Consider the following 14,951-nt stretch of genomic DNA (forward strand, 5'->3'; position numbering starts at 1 on the left):
AAGAAATGGTATGGAAACCCCATATTTACATATCTGCCACTGTGCAGGAGAATCCGTATAGGTGTTCGAGTGTTCGAATCGAAATGCGCAAGAAATGGTATGTAAACCCCGTATTTACATATCTGCCACTTTGCAGGAGAATCCGTATAGGTGTTCGAGTGTTCGAACCGTAATGCGCAAGAAATGGTACCGAAACCCCGTATTTACATATCTGCCACTGTGCAGGAGAATCCGTATAGGTGTTCGTGTGTTCGAACCGAAATGCGCAAGAAATGGTATGGAAACCCCGTATTTACATATCTGCCACTGTGCAGGAGAATCCATATAGGTGTTCGAGTGTTCGAACCGTAATGCGCAAGAAATGGTATGTAAACCCCGTATTTACATATCTGCCACTGTGCAGGAGAATCCGTATAGGTGTTCGAGTGTTCGAACCGTAATGCGCAAGAAATGGTACCGAAACCCCGTATTTACATATCTGCCACTGTGCAGGAGAATCCGTATAGGTGTTCGAGTGTTCGAACCGTAATGCGCAAGAAATGGTATGGAAACCCCGTATTTACATATCTGCCACTGTGCAGGAGAATCCGTATAGGTGTTTGAGTGTTCGAATCGAAATGCGCAAGAAATGGTATGTAAACCCCGTATTTACATATCTGCCACTGTGCAGGAGAATCCGTATAGGTGTTCGAGTGTTCGAACCGTAATGCGCAAGAAATGGTACCGAAACCCCGTATTTACATATCTGCCACTGTGCAGGAGAATCCGTATAGGTGTTCGAGTGTTCGAACCGTAATGCGCAAGAAATGGTATGGAAACCCCGTATTTACATATCTGCCACTGTGCAGGAGAATCCGTATAGGTGTTCGAGTGTTCGAACCGTAATGCGCAAGAAATGGTACCGAAACCCCGTATTTACATATCTGCCACTGTGCAGGAGAATCCGTATTGGTGTTCGAGTGTTCGAACCGTAATGCGCAAGAAATGGTATGGAAACCCCGTATTTACATATCTGCCACTGTGCAGTAGAATCCATATAGGTGTTCGAGTGTTCGAACCGTAATGCGCAAGAAATGGTACCGAAACCCCGTATTTACATATCTGCCACTGTGCAGGAGAATCCGTATAGGTGTTCGAGTGTTCGAACCGTAATGCGCAAGAAATGGTATGGAAACCCCGTATTTCCATATCTGCCACTGTGCTGGAGAATCCGTATTGGTGTTCGAGTGTTCGAACCGTAATGCGCAAGAAATGGTACCGAAACCCCGTATTTACATATCTGCCACTGTGCAGGAGAATCCGTATAGGTGTTCGAGTGTTCGACCCGTAATGCGCAAGAAATGGTACGGAAACCCCAAATTTACATATCTGCCACTGTGCAGGAGAATCCGCATAGGTGTTCGAGTGTTCGAACCGTAATGCGCAAGAAATGGTATGGAAACCCCGTATTTACATATCTGCCACTGTGCAGGACAATCCGTATAGGTGTTCGAGTGTTCGAACCGTAATGTGCAAGAAATGGTACGGAAACCCCGTATTTACACATCTGCCACTGTGCAGGAGAATCCGTATAGGTGTTCGATTGTTCGAACCGTAATGCGCAAGAAATGGTATGTAAACCCCGTATTTACATATCTGCCACTGTGCAGGAGAATCCGTATAGCTGTTCGAGTGTTCGAACCGTAATGCGCAAGAAATGGTACGAAAACCCCGTATTTACATATCTGCCACTGTGCAGGAGAATCCGTATAGGTGTTCGATTGTTCGAACCGTAATGCGCAAGAAATGGTACGAAAACCCCGTATTTACATATCTGCCACTGTGCAGGAGAATCCGTATAGGTGTTCGATTGTTCGAACCGTAATGCGCAAGAAATGGTATGTAAACCCCGTATTTACATATCTGCCACTGTGCAAGAGAATCCGTATAGGTGTTCGAGTGTTCGAACCGTAATGCGCAAGAAATGGTATGGAAACCCCGTATTTACATATCTGCCACTGTGCAGGAGAATCCGTATAGGTGTTCGAGTGTTCGAACCGTAATGCGCAGGAAATGGTACCGAAACCCCGTATTTACATATCTGTCACTGTGCAGGAGAATTCGTATAGGTGTTCGAGTGTTCGATCCGTAATGCGCAAGAAATGGTATGGAAACCCCATATTTACATATCTGTCACTGTGCAGGAGAATCCGTATAGGTGTTCGAGTGTTCGAACCGTAATGCGCAAGAAATGGTATGTAAACCCCGTATTTACATATCTGCCACTTTGCAGGAGAATCCGTATAGGTGTTCGAGTGTTCGAACCGTAATGCGCAAGAAATGGTACCGAAACCCCGTATTTACATATCTGCCACTGTGCAGGAGAATCCGTATAGGTGTTCGTGTGTTCGAACCGAAATGCGCAAGAAATGGTATGGAAACCCCGTATTTACATATCTGCCACTGTGCAGGAGAATCCATATAGGTGTTCGAGTGTTCGAACCGTAATGCGCAAGAAATGGTATGTAAACCCCGTATTTACATATCTGCCACTGTGCAGGAGAATCCGTATAGGTGTTCGAGTGTTCGAACCGTAATGCGCAAGAAATGGTACCGAAACCCCGTATTTACATATCTGCCACTGTGCAGGAGAATCCGTATAGGTGTTCGTGTGTTCGAACCGTAATGCGCAAGAAATGGTATGGAAACCCCGTATTTACATATCTGCCACTGTGCAGGAGAATCCGTATAGGTGTTCGAGTGTTCGAATCGAAATGCGCAAGAAATGGTATGTAAACCCCGTATTTACATATCTGCCACTGTGCAGGAGAATCCGTATAGCTGTTCGAGTGTTCGAACCGTAATGCGCAAGAAATGGTACGAAAACCCCGTATTTACATATCTGCCACTGTGCAGGAGAATCCGTATAGGTGTTCGATTGTTCGAACCGTAATGCGCAAGAAATGGTATGTAAACCCCGTATTTACATATCTGCCACTGTGCAGGAGAATCCGTATAGCTGTTCGAGTGTTCGAACCGTAATGCGCAAGAAATGGTACGAAAACCCCGTATTTACATATCTGCCACTGTGCAGGAGAATCCGTATAGGTGTTCGATTGTTCGAACCGTAATGCGCAAGAAATGGTATGTAAACCCCGTATTTACATATCTGCTACTGTGCAAGAGAATCCGTATAGGTGTTCGAGTGTTCGAACCGTAATGCGCAAGAAATGGTATGGAAACCCCGTATTTACATATCTGCCACTGTGCAGGAGAATCCGTATAGGTGTTCGAGGGTTCGAACCGTAATGCGCAGGAAATGGTACCGAAACCCCGTATTTACATATCTGTCACTGTGCAGGAGAATTCGTATAGGTGTTCGAGTGTTCGATCCGTAATGCGCAAGAAATGGTATGGAAACCCCATATTGACAATTCTGTCACTGTGCAGGAGAATCCGTATAGGTGTTCGAGTGTTCGAACCGTAATGCGCAAGAAATGGTATGGAAACCCCGTATTTACATATCTGCCACTGTGCAGGAGAATCCGTATAGGTGTTCGAGTGTTCGAATCGAAATGCGCAAGAAATGGTATGTAAACCCCGTATTTACATATCTGCCACTTTGCAGGAGAATCCGTATAGGTGTTCGAGTGTTCGAACCGTAATGCGCAAGAAATGGTACCGAAACCCCGTATTTACATATCTGCCACTGTGCAGGAGAATCCGTATAGGTGTTCGTGTGTTCGAACCGAAATGCGCAAGAAATGGTATGGAAACCCCGTATTTACATATCTGCCACTGTGCAGGAGAATCCATATAGGTGTTCGAGTGTTCGAACCGTAATGCGCAAGAAATGGTATGTAAACCCCGTATTTACATATCTGCCACTGTGCAGGAGAATCCGTATAGGTGTTCGAGTGTTCGAACCGTAATGCGCAAGAAATGGTACCGAAACCCCGTATTTACATATCTGCCACTGTGCAGGAGAATCCGTATAGGTGTTCGAGTGTTCGAACCGTAATGCGCAAGAAATGGTATGGAAACCCCGTATTTACATATCTGCCACTGTGCAGGAGAATCCGTATAGGTGTTCGAGTGTTCGAATCGAAATGCGCAAGAAATGGTATGTAAACCCCGTATTTACATATCTGCCACTGTGCAGGAGAATCCGTATAGGTGTTCGAGTGTTCGAACCGTAATGCGCAAGAAATGGTACCGAAACCCCGTATTTACATATCTGCCACTGTGCAGGAGAATCCGTATAGGTGTTCGAGGGTTCGAACCGTAATGCGCAGGAAATGGTACCGAAACCCCGTATTTACATATCTGTCACTGTGCAGGAGAATTCGTATAGGTGTTCGAGTGTTCGAACCGTAATGCGCAAGAAATGGTATGGAAACCCCGTATTTACATATCTGCCACTGTGCAGGAGAATCCGTATAGGTGTTCGAGTGTTCGAACCGTAATGCGCAAGAAATGGTACCGAAACCCCGTATTTACATATCTGCCACTGTGCAGGAGAATCCGTATAGGTGTTCGTGTGTTCGAACCGAAATGCGCAAGAAATGGTATGGAAACCCCGTATTTACATATCTGCCACTGTGCAGGAGAATCCATATAGGTGTTCGAGTGTTCGAACCGTAATGCGCAAGAAATGGTATGTAAACCCCGTATTTACATATCTGCCACTGTGCAGGAGAATCCGTATAGGTGTTCGAGTGTTCGAACCGTAATGCGCAAGAAATGGTACCGAAACCCCGTATTTACATATCTGCCACTGTGCAGGAGAATCCGTATAGGTGTTCGAGTGTTCGAACCGTAATGCGCAAGAAATGGTATGGAAACCCCGTATTTACATATCTGCCACTGTGCAGGAGAATCCGTATAGGTGTTCGAGTGTTCGAATCGAAATGCGCAAGAAATGGTATGTAAACCCCGTATTTACATATCTGCCACTGTGCAGGAGAATCCGTATAGGTGTTCGAGTGTTCGAACCGTAATGCGCAAGAAATGGTACCGAAACCCCGTATTTACATATCTGCCACTGTGCAGGAGAATCCGTATAGGTGTTCGAGGGTTCGAACCGTAATGCGCAGGAAATGGTACCGAAACCCCGTATTTACATATCTGTCACTGTGCAGGAGAATTCGTATAGGTGTTCGAGTGTTCGAACCGTAATGCGCAAGAAATGGTATGGAAACCCCGTATTTACATATCTGCCACTGTGCAGGAGAATCCGAATAGGTGTTCGAGTGTTCGAACCGTAATGCGCAAGAAATGGTACCGAAACCCCGTATTTACATATCTGCCACTGTGCAGGAGAATCCGTATAGGTGTTCGTGTGTTCGAACCGAAATGCGCAAGAAATGGTATGGAAACCCCGTATTTACATATCTGCCACTGTGCAGGAGAATCCATATAGGTGTTCGAGTGTTCGAACCGTAATGCGCAAGAAATGGTATGTAAACCCCGTATTTACATATCTGCCACTGTGCAGGAGAATCCGTATAGGTGTTCGAGTGTTCGAACCGTAATGCGCAAGAAATGGTACCGAAACCCCGTATTTACATATCTGCCACTGTGCAGGAGAATCCGTATAGGTGTTCGAGTGTTCGAACCGTAATGCGCAAGAAATGGTATGGAAACCCCGTATTTACATATCTGCCACTGTGCAGGAGAATCCGTATAGGTGTTCGAGTGTTCGAATCGAAATGCGCAAGAAATGGTATGTAAACCCCGTATTTACATATCTGCCACTGTGCAGGAGAATCCGTATAGGTGTTCGAGTGTTCGAACCGTAATGCGCAAGAAATGGTACCGAAACCCCGTATTTACATATCTGCCACTGTGCAGGAGAATCCGTATAGGTGTTCGAGGGTTCGAACCGTAATGCGCAGGAAATGGTACCGAAACCCCGTATTTACATATCTGTCACTGTGCAGGAGAATTCGTATAGGTGTTCGAGTGTTCGAACCGTAATGCGCAAGAAATGGTATGGAAACCCCGTATTTACATATCTGCCACTGTGCAGGAGAATCCGTATAGGTGTTCGAGTGTTCGAACCGTAATGCGCAAGAAATGGTACCGAAACCCCGTATTTACATATCTGCCACTGTGCAGGAGAATCCGTATAGGTGTTCGAGTGTTCGAACCGTAATGCGCAAGAAATGGTATGGAAACCCCGTATTTACATATCTGCCACTGTGCAGGAGAATCCGTATAGGTGTTCGAGTGTTCGAATCGAAATGCGCAAGAAATGGTATGTAAACCCCGTATTTACATATCTGCCACTGTGCAGGAGAATCCGTATAGCTGTTCGAGTGTTCGAACCGTAATGCGCAAGAAATGGTACGAAAACCCCGTATTTACATATCTGCCACTGTGCAGGAGAATCCGTATAGGTGTTCGATTGTTCGAACCGTAATGCGCAAGAAATGGTATGTAAACCCCGTATTTACATATCTGCCACTGTGCAGGAGAATCCGTATAGCTGTTCGAGTGTTCGAACCGTAATGCGCAAGAAATGGTACGAAAACCCCATATTTACATATCTGCCACTGTGCAGGAGAATCCGTATAGGTGTTCGATTGTTCGAACCGTAATGCGCAAGAAATGGTATGTAAACCCCGTATTTACATATCTGCCACTGTGCAAGAGAATCCGTATAGGTGTTCGAGTGTTCGAACCGTAATGCGCAAGAAATGGTACCGAAACCCCGTATTTACATATCTGCCACTGTGCAGGAGAATCCGTATAGGTGTTCGAGTGTTCGAACCGTAATGCGCAAGAAATGGTATGGAAACCCCGTATTTACATATCTGCCACTGTGCAGGAGAATCCGTATAGGTGTTCGAGTGTTCGAATCGAAATGCGCAAGAAATGGTATGTAAACCCCGTATTTACATATCTGCCACTGTGCAGGAGAATCCGTATAGCTGTTCGAGTGTTCGAACCGTAATGCGCAAGAAATGGTACGAAAACCCCGTATTTACATATCTGCCACTGTGCAGGAGAATCCGTATAGGTGTTCGATTGTTCGAACCGTAATGCGCAAGAAATGGTATGTAAACCCCGTATTTACATATCTGCCACTGTGCAGGAGAATCCGTATAGCTGTTCGAGTGTTCGAACCGTAATGCGCAAGAAATGGTACGAAAACCCCGTATTTACATATCTGCCACTGTGCAGGAGAATCCGTATAGGTGTTCGATTGTTCGAACCGTAATGCGCAAGAAATGGTATGTAAACCCCGTATTTACATATCTGCTACTGTGCAAGAGAATCCGTATAGGTGTTCGAGTGTTCGAACCGTAATGCGCAAGAAATGGTATGGAAACCCCGTATTTACATATCTGCCACTGTGCAGGAGAATCCGTATAGGTGTTCGAGGGTTCGAACCGTAATGCGCAGGAAATGGTACCGAAACCCCGTATTTACATATCTGTCACTGTGCAGGAGAATTCGTATAGGTGTTCGAGTGTTCGATCCGTAATGCGCAAGAAATGGTATGGAAACCCCATATTTACATATCTGTCACTGTGCAGGAGAATCCGTATAGGTGTTCGAGTGTTCGAACCGTAATGCGCAAGAAATGGTATGGAAACCCCGTATTTACATATCTGCCACTGTGCAGGAGAATCCGTATAGGTGTTCGAGTGTTCGAATCGAAATGCGCAAGAAATGGTATGTAAACCCCGTATTTACATATCTGCCACTTTGCAGGAGAATCCGTATAGGTGTTCGAGTGTTCGAACCGTAATGCGCAAGAAATGGTACCGAAACCCCGTATTTACATATCTGCCACTGTGCAGGAGAATCCGTATAGGTGTTCGTGTGTTCGAACCGTAATGCGCAAGAAATGGTATGGAAACCCCGTATTTACATATCTGCCACTGTGCAGGAGAATCCGTATAGGTGTTCGAGTGTTCGAATCGAAATGCGCAAGAAATGGTATGTAAACCCCGTATTTACATATCTGCCACTTTGCAGGAGAATCCGTATAGGTGTTCGAGTGTTCGAACCGTAATGCGCAAGAAATGGTACCGAAACCCCGTATTTACATATCTGCCACTGTGCAGGAGAATCCGTATAGGTGTTCGTGTGTTCGAACCGAAATGCGCAAGAAATGGTATGGAAACCCCGTATTTACATATCTGCCACTGTGCAGGAGAATCCATATAGGTGTTCGAGTGTTCGAACCGTAATGCGCAAGAAATGGTATGTAAACCCCGTATTTACATATCTGCCACTGTGCAGGAGAATCCGTATAGGTGTTCGAGTGTTCGAACCGTAATGCGCAAGAAATGGTACCGAAACCCCGTATTTACATATCTGCCACTGTGCAGGAGAATCCGTATAGGTGTTCGAGTGTTCGAACCGTAATGCGCAAGAAATGGTATGGAAACCCCGTATTTACATATCTGCCACTGTGCAGGAGAATCCGTATAGGTGTTCGAGTGTTCGAATCGAAATGCGCAAGAAATGGTATGTAAACCCCGTATTTACATATCTGCCACTGTGCAGGAGAATCCGTATAGGTGTTCGAGTGTTCGAACCGTAATGCGCAAGAAATGGTACCGAAACCCCGTATTTACATATCTGCCACTGTGCAGGAGAATCCGTATAGGTGTTCGAGTGTTCGAACCGTAATGCGCAAGAAATGGTATGGAAACCCCGTATTTACATATCTGCCACTGTGCAGGAGAATCCGTATAGGTGTTCGAGTGTTCGAACCGTAATGCGCAAGAAATGGTACCGAAACCCCGTATTTACATATCTGCCACTGTGCAGGAGAATCCGTATTGGTGTTCGAGTGTTCGAACCGTAATGCGCAAGAAATGGTATGGAAACCCCGTATTTACATATCTGCCACTGTGCAGGAGAATCCGTATAGGTGTTCGAGTGTTCGAACCGTAATGCGCAAGAAATGGTACCGAAACCCCGTATTTACATATCTGCCACTGTGCAGGAGAATCCGTATAGGTGTTCGAGTGTTCGAACCGTAATGCGCAAGAAATGGTATGGAAACCCCGTATTTCCATATCTGCCACTGTGCTGGAGAATCCGTATTGGTGTTCGAGTGTTCGAACCGTAATGCGCAAGAAATGGTACCGAAACCCCGTATTTACATATCTGCCACTGTGCAGGAGAATCCGTATAGGTGTTCGAGTGTTCGAACCGTAATGCGCAAGAAATGGTACGGAAACCCCATATTTACATATCTGCCACTGTGCAGGAGAATCCGCATAGGTGTTCGAGTGTTCGAACCGTAATGCGCAAGAAATGGTATGGAAACCCCGTATTTACATATCTGCCACTGTGCAGGAGAATCCGTATAGGTGTTCGAGTGTTCGAACCGTAATGCGCAAGAAATGGTACGGAAACCCCGTATTTACATATCTGCCACTGTGCAGGAGAATCCGTATAGGTGTTCGAGTGTTCGAACCGTAATGCGCAAGAAATGGTATGGAAACCCCGTATTTACATATCTGCCACTGTGCAGGAGAATCCGTATAGGTGTTCGAGTGTTCGAATCGAAATGCGCAAGAAATGGTATGTAAACCCCGTATTTACATATCTGCCACTTTGCAGGAGAATCCGTATAGGTGTTCGATTGTTCGAACCGTAATGCGCAAGAAATTGTACCGAAACCCCGTATTTACATATCTGCCACTATGCAGGAGAATCCGTATAGGTGTTCGTGTGTTCGAACCGAAATGCGCAAGAAATGGTATGGAAACCCCGTATTTACATATCTGCCACTGTGCAGGAGAATCCATATAGGTGTTCGAGTGTTCGAACCGTAATGCGCAAGAAATGGTATGTAAACCCCGTATTTACATATCTGCCACTTTGCAGGAGAATCCGTATAGGTGTTCGAGTGTTCGAACCGTAATGCGCAAGAAATTGTACCGAAACCCCGTATTTACATATCTGCCACTGTGCAGGAGAATCCGTATAGGTGTTCGTGTGTTCGAACCGAAATGCGCAAGAAATGGTATGGAAACCCCGTATTTACATATCTGCCACTGTGCAGGAGAATCCATATAGGTGTTCGAGTGTTCGAACCGTAATGCGCAAGAAATGGTATGTAAACCCCGTATTTACATATCTGCCACTGTGCAGGAGAATCCGTATAGGTGTTCGAGTGTTCGAACCGTAATGCGCAAGAAATGGTACCGACACCCCGTATTTACATATCTGCCACTGTGCAGGAGAATCCGTATAGGTGTTCGAGTGTTCGAACCGTAATGCGCAAGAAATGGTATGGAAACCCCGTATTTACATATCTGCCACTGTGCAGGAGAATCCGTATAGGTGTTCGAGTGTTCGAATCGAAATGCGCAAGAAATGGTATGTAAACCCCGTATTTACATATCTGCCACTGTGCAGGAGAATCCGTATAGCTGTTCGAGTGTTCGAACCGTAATGCGCAAGAAATGGTACCGAAACCCCGTATTTACATATCTGCCACTGTGCAGGAGAATCCGTATTGGTGTTCGAGTGTTCGAACCGTAATGCGCAAGAAATGGTATGGAAACCCCGTATTTACATATCTGCCACTGTGCAGGAGAATCCGTATAGGTGTTCGAGTGTTCGAACCGTAATGCGCAAGAAATGGTACCGAAACCCCGTATTTACATATCTGCCACTGTGCAGGAGAATCCGTATAGGTGTTCGAGTGTTCGAACCGTAATGCGCAAGAAATGGTATGGAAACCCCGTATTTCCATATCTGCCACTGTGCTGGAGAATCCGTATTGGTGTTCGAGTGTTCGAACCGTAATGCGCAAGAAATGGTACCGAAACCCCGTATTTACATATCTGCCACTGTGCAGGAGAATCCGTATAGGTGTTCGAGTGTTCGAACCGTAATGCGCAAGAAATGGTACGGAAACCCCATATTTACATATCTGCCACTGTGCAGGAGAATCCGCATAGGTGTTCGAGTGTTCGAACCGTAATGCGCAAGAAATGGTATGGAAACCCCGTATTTACATATCTGCCACTGTGCAGGAGAATCCGTATAGGTGTTCGAGTGTTCGAACCGTAATGCGCAAGAAATGGTACGGAAACCCCGTATTTACATATCTGCCACTGTGCAGGAGAATCCGTATAGGTGTTCGAGTGTTCGAACCGTAATGCGCAAGAAATGGTATGGAAACCCCGTATTTACATATCTGCCACTGTGCAGGAGAATCCGTATAGGTGTTCGAGTGTTCGAATCGAAATGCGCAAGAAATGGTATGTAAACCCCGTATTTACATATCTGCCACTTTGCAGGAGAATCCGTATAGGTGTTCGATTGTTCGAACCGTAATGCGCAAGAAATTGTACCGAAACCCCGTATTTACATATCTGCCACTATGCAGGAGAATCCGTATAGGTGTTCGTGTGTTCGAACCGAAATGCGCAAGAAATGGTATGGAAACCCCGTATTTACATATCTGCCACTGTGCAGGAGAATCCATATAGGTGTTCGAGTGTTCGAACCGTAATGCGCAAGAAATGGTATGTAAACCCCGTATTTACATATCTGCCACTTTGCAGGAGAATCCGTATAGGTGTTCGAGTGTTCGAACCGTAATGCGCAAGAAATTGTACCGAAACCCCGTATTTACATATCTGCCACTGTGCAGGAGAATCCGTATAGGTGTTCGTGTGTTCGAACCGAAATGCGCAAGAAATGGTATGGAAACCCCGTATTTACATATCTGCCACTGTGCAGGAGAATCCATATAGGTGTTCGAGTGTTCGAACCGTAATGCGCAAGAAATGGTATGTAAACCCCGTATTTACATATCTGCCACTGTGCAGGAGAATCCGTATAGGTGTTCGAGTGTTCGAACCGTAATGCGCAAGAAATGGTACCGACACCCCGTATTTACATATCTGCCACTGTGCAGGAGAATCCGTATAGGTGTTCGAGTGTTCGAACCGTAATGCGCAAGAAATGGTATGGAAACCCCGTATTTACATATCTGCCACTGTGCAGGAGAATCCGTATAGGTGTTCGAGTGTTCGAATCGAAATGCGCAAGAAATGGTATGTAAACCCCGTATTTACATATCTGCCACTGTGCAGGAGAATCCGTATAGCTGTTCGAGTGTTCGAACCGTAATGCGCAAGAAATGGTACGAAAACCCCGTATTTACATATCTGCCACTGTGCAGGAGAATCCGTATAGGTGTTCGATTGTTCGAACCGTAATGCGCAAGAAATGGTATGTAAACCCCGTATTTACATATCTGCCACTGTGCAGGAGAATCCGTATAGCTGTTCGAGTGTTCGAACCGTAATGCGCAAGAAATGGTACGAAAACCCCGTATTTACATATCTGCCACTGTGCAGGAGAATCCGTATAGGTGTTCGAGTGTTCGAACCGTAATGCGCAAGAAATGGTATGGAAACCCCGTATTTACATATCTGCCACTGTGCAGGAGAATCCGTATAGGTGTTCGAGTGTTCGAACCGTAATGCGCAGGAAATGGTACCGAAACCCCGTATTTACATATCTGTCACTGTGCAGGAGAATTCGTATAGGTGTTCGAGTGTTCGATCCGTAATGCGCAAGAAATGGTATGGAAACCCCATATTTACATATCTGTCACTGTGCAGGAGAATCCGTATAGGTGTTCGAGTGTTCGAACCGTAATGCGCAAGAAATGGTATGGAAACCCCGTATTTACATATCTGCCACTGTGCAGGAGAATCCGTATAGGTGTTCGAGTGTTCGAATCGAAATGCGCAAGAAATGGTATGTAAACCCCGTATTTACATATCTGCCACTTTGCAGGAGAATCCGTATAGGTGTTCGAGTGTTCGAACCGTAATGCGCAAGAAATTGTACCGAAACCCCGTATTTACATATCTGCCACTGTGCAGGAGAATCCGTATAGGTGTTCGTGTGTTCGAACCGAAATGCGCAAGAAATGGTATGGAAACCCCGTATTTACATATCTGCCACTGTGCAGGAGAATCCATATAGGTGTTCGAGTGTTCGAACCGTAATGCGCAAGAAATGGTATGTAAACCCCGTATTTACATATCTGCCACTGTGCAGGAGAATCCGTATAGGTGTTCGAGTGTTCGAACCGTAATGCGCAAGAAATGGTACCGAAACCCCGTATTTACATATCTGCCACTGTACAGGAGAATCCGTATAGGTGTTCGAGTGTTCGAACCGTAATGCGCAAGAAATGGTATGGAAACCCCGTATTTACATATCTGCCACTGTGCAGGAGAATCCGTATAGGTGTTCGAGTGTTCGAATCGAAATGCGCAAGAAATGGTATGTAAACCCCGTATTTACATATCTGCCACTGTGCAGGAGAATCCGTATAGCTGTTCGAGTGTTCGAACCGTAATGCGCAAGAAATGGTATGGAAACCCCGTATTTACATATCTGCCACTGTGCAGGAGAATCCGTATAGGTGTTCGAGTGTTCGAACCGTAATGCGCAAGAAATGGTACCGAAACCCCGTATTTACATATCTGCCACTGTGCAGGAGAATCCGTATAGGTGTTCGAGTGTTCGAACCGTAATGCGCAAGAAATGGTATGGAAACCCCGTATTTCCATATCTGCCACTGTGCTGGAGAATCCGTATTGGTGTTCGAGTGTTCGAACCGTAATGCGCAAGAAATGGTACCGAAACCCCGTATTTACATATCTGCCACTGTGTAGGAGAATCCGTATAGGTGTTCGAGTGTTCGAACCGTAATGCGCAGGAAATGGTACCGAAACCCCGTATTTACATATCTGTCACTGTGCAGGAGAATTCGTATAGGTGTTCGAGTGTTCGAACCGTAATGCGCAAGAAATGGTATGGAAACCCCATATTTACATATCTGCCACTGTGCAGGAGAATCCGTATAGGTGTTCGAGTGTTCGAATCGAAATGCGCAAGAAATGGTATGTAAACCCCGTATTTACATATCTGCCACTTTGCAGGAGAATCCGTATAGGTGTTCGAGTGTTCGAACCGTAATGCGCAAGAAATGGTACCGAAACCCCGTATTTACATATCTGCCACTGTGCAGGAGAATCCGTATAGGTGTTCGTGTGTTCGAACCGAAATGCGCAAGAAATGGTATGGAAACCCCGTATTTACATATCTGCCACTGTGCAGGAGAATCCGTATAGGTGTTCGAGTGTTCGAACCGTAATGCGCAAGAAATGGTATGGAAACCCCGTATTTACATATCTGCCACTGTGCAGGAGAATCCGTATAGGTGTTCGAGTGTTCGAATCGAAATGCGCAAGAAATGGTATGTAAACCCCGTATTTACATATCTGCCACTGTGCAGGAGAATCCGTATAGCTGTTCGAGTGTTCGAACCGTAATGCGCAAGAAATGGTACCGAAACCCCGTATTTACATATCTGCCACTGTGCAGGAGAATCCGTATTGGTGTTCGAGTGTTCGAACCGTAATGCGCAAGAAATGGTATGGAAACCCCGTATTTACATATCTGCCACTGTGCAGGAGAATCCGTATAGGTGTTCGAGTGTTCGAACCGTAATGCGCAAGAAATGGTACCGAAACCCCGTATTTACATATCTGCCACTGTGCAGGAGAATCCGTATAGGTGTTCGAGTGTTCGAACCGTAATGCGCAAGAAATGGTATGGAAACCCCGTATTTCCATATCTGCCACTGTGCTGGAGAATCCGTATTGGTGTTCGAGTGTTCGAACCGTAATGCGCAAGAAATGGTACCGAAACCCCGTATTTACATATCTGCCACTGTGCAGGAGAATCCGTATAGGTGTTCGAGTGTTCGAACCGTAATGCGCAAGAAATGGTACGGAAACCCCATATTTACATATCTGCCACTGTGCAGGAGAATCCGCATAGGTGTTCGAGTGTTCGAACCGTAATGCGCAAGAAATGGTATGGAAACCCCGTATTTACATATCTGCCACTGTGCAGGAGAATCCGTATAGGTGTTCGAGTGTTCGAACCGTAATGCG

This window comes from Camellia sinensis, chromosome 11, assembly GCF_055761805.1.
Source record: "Camellia sinensis isolate YWXY chromosome 11, ASM5576180v1, whole genome shotgun sequence".
NCBI lineage: Eukaryota > Viridiplantae > Streptophyta > Magnoliopsida > Ericales > Theaceae > Camellia > Camellia sinensis.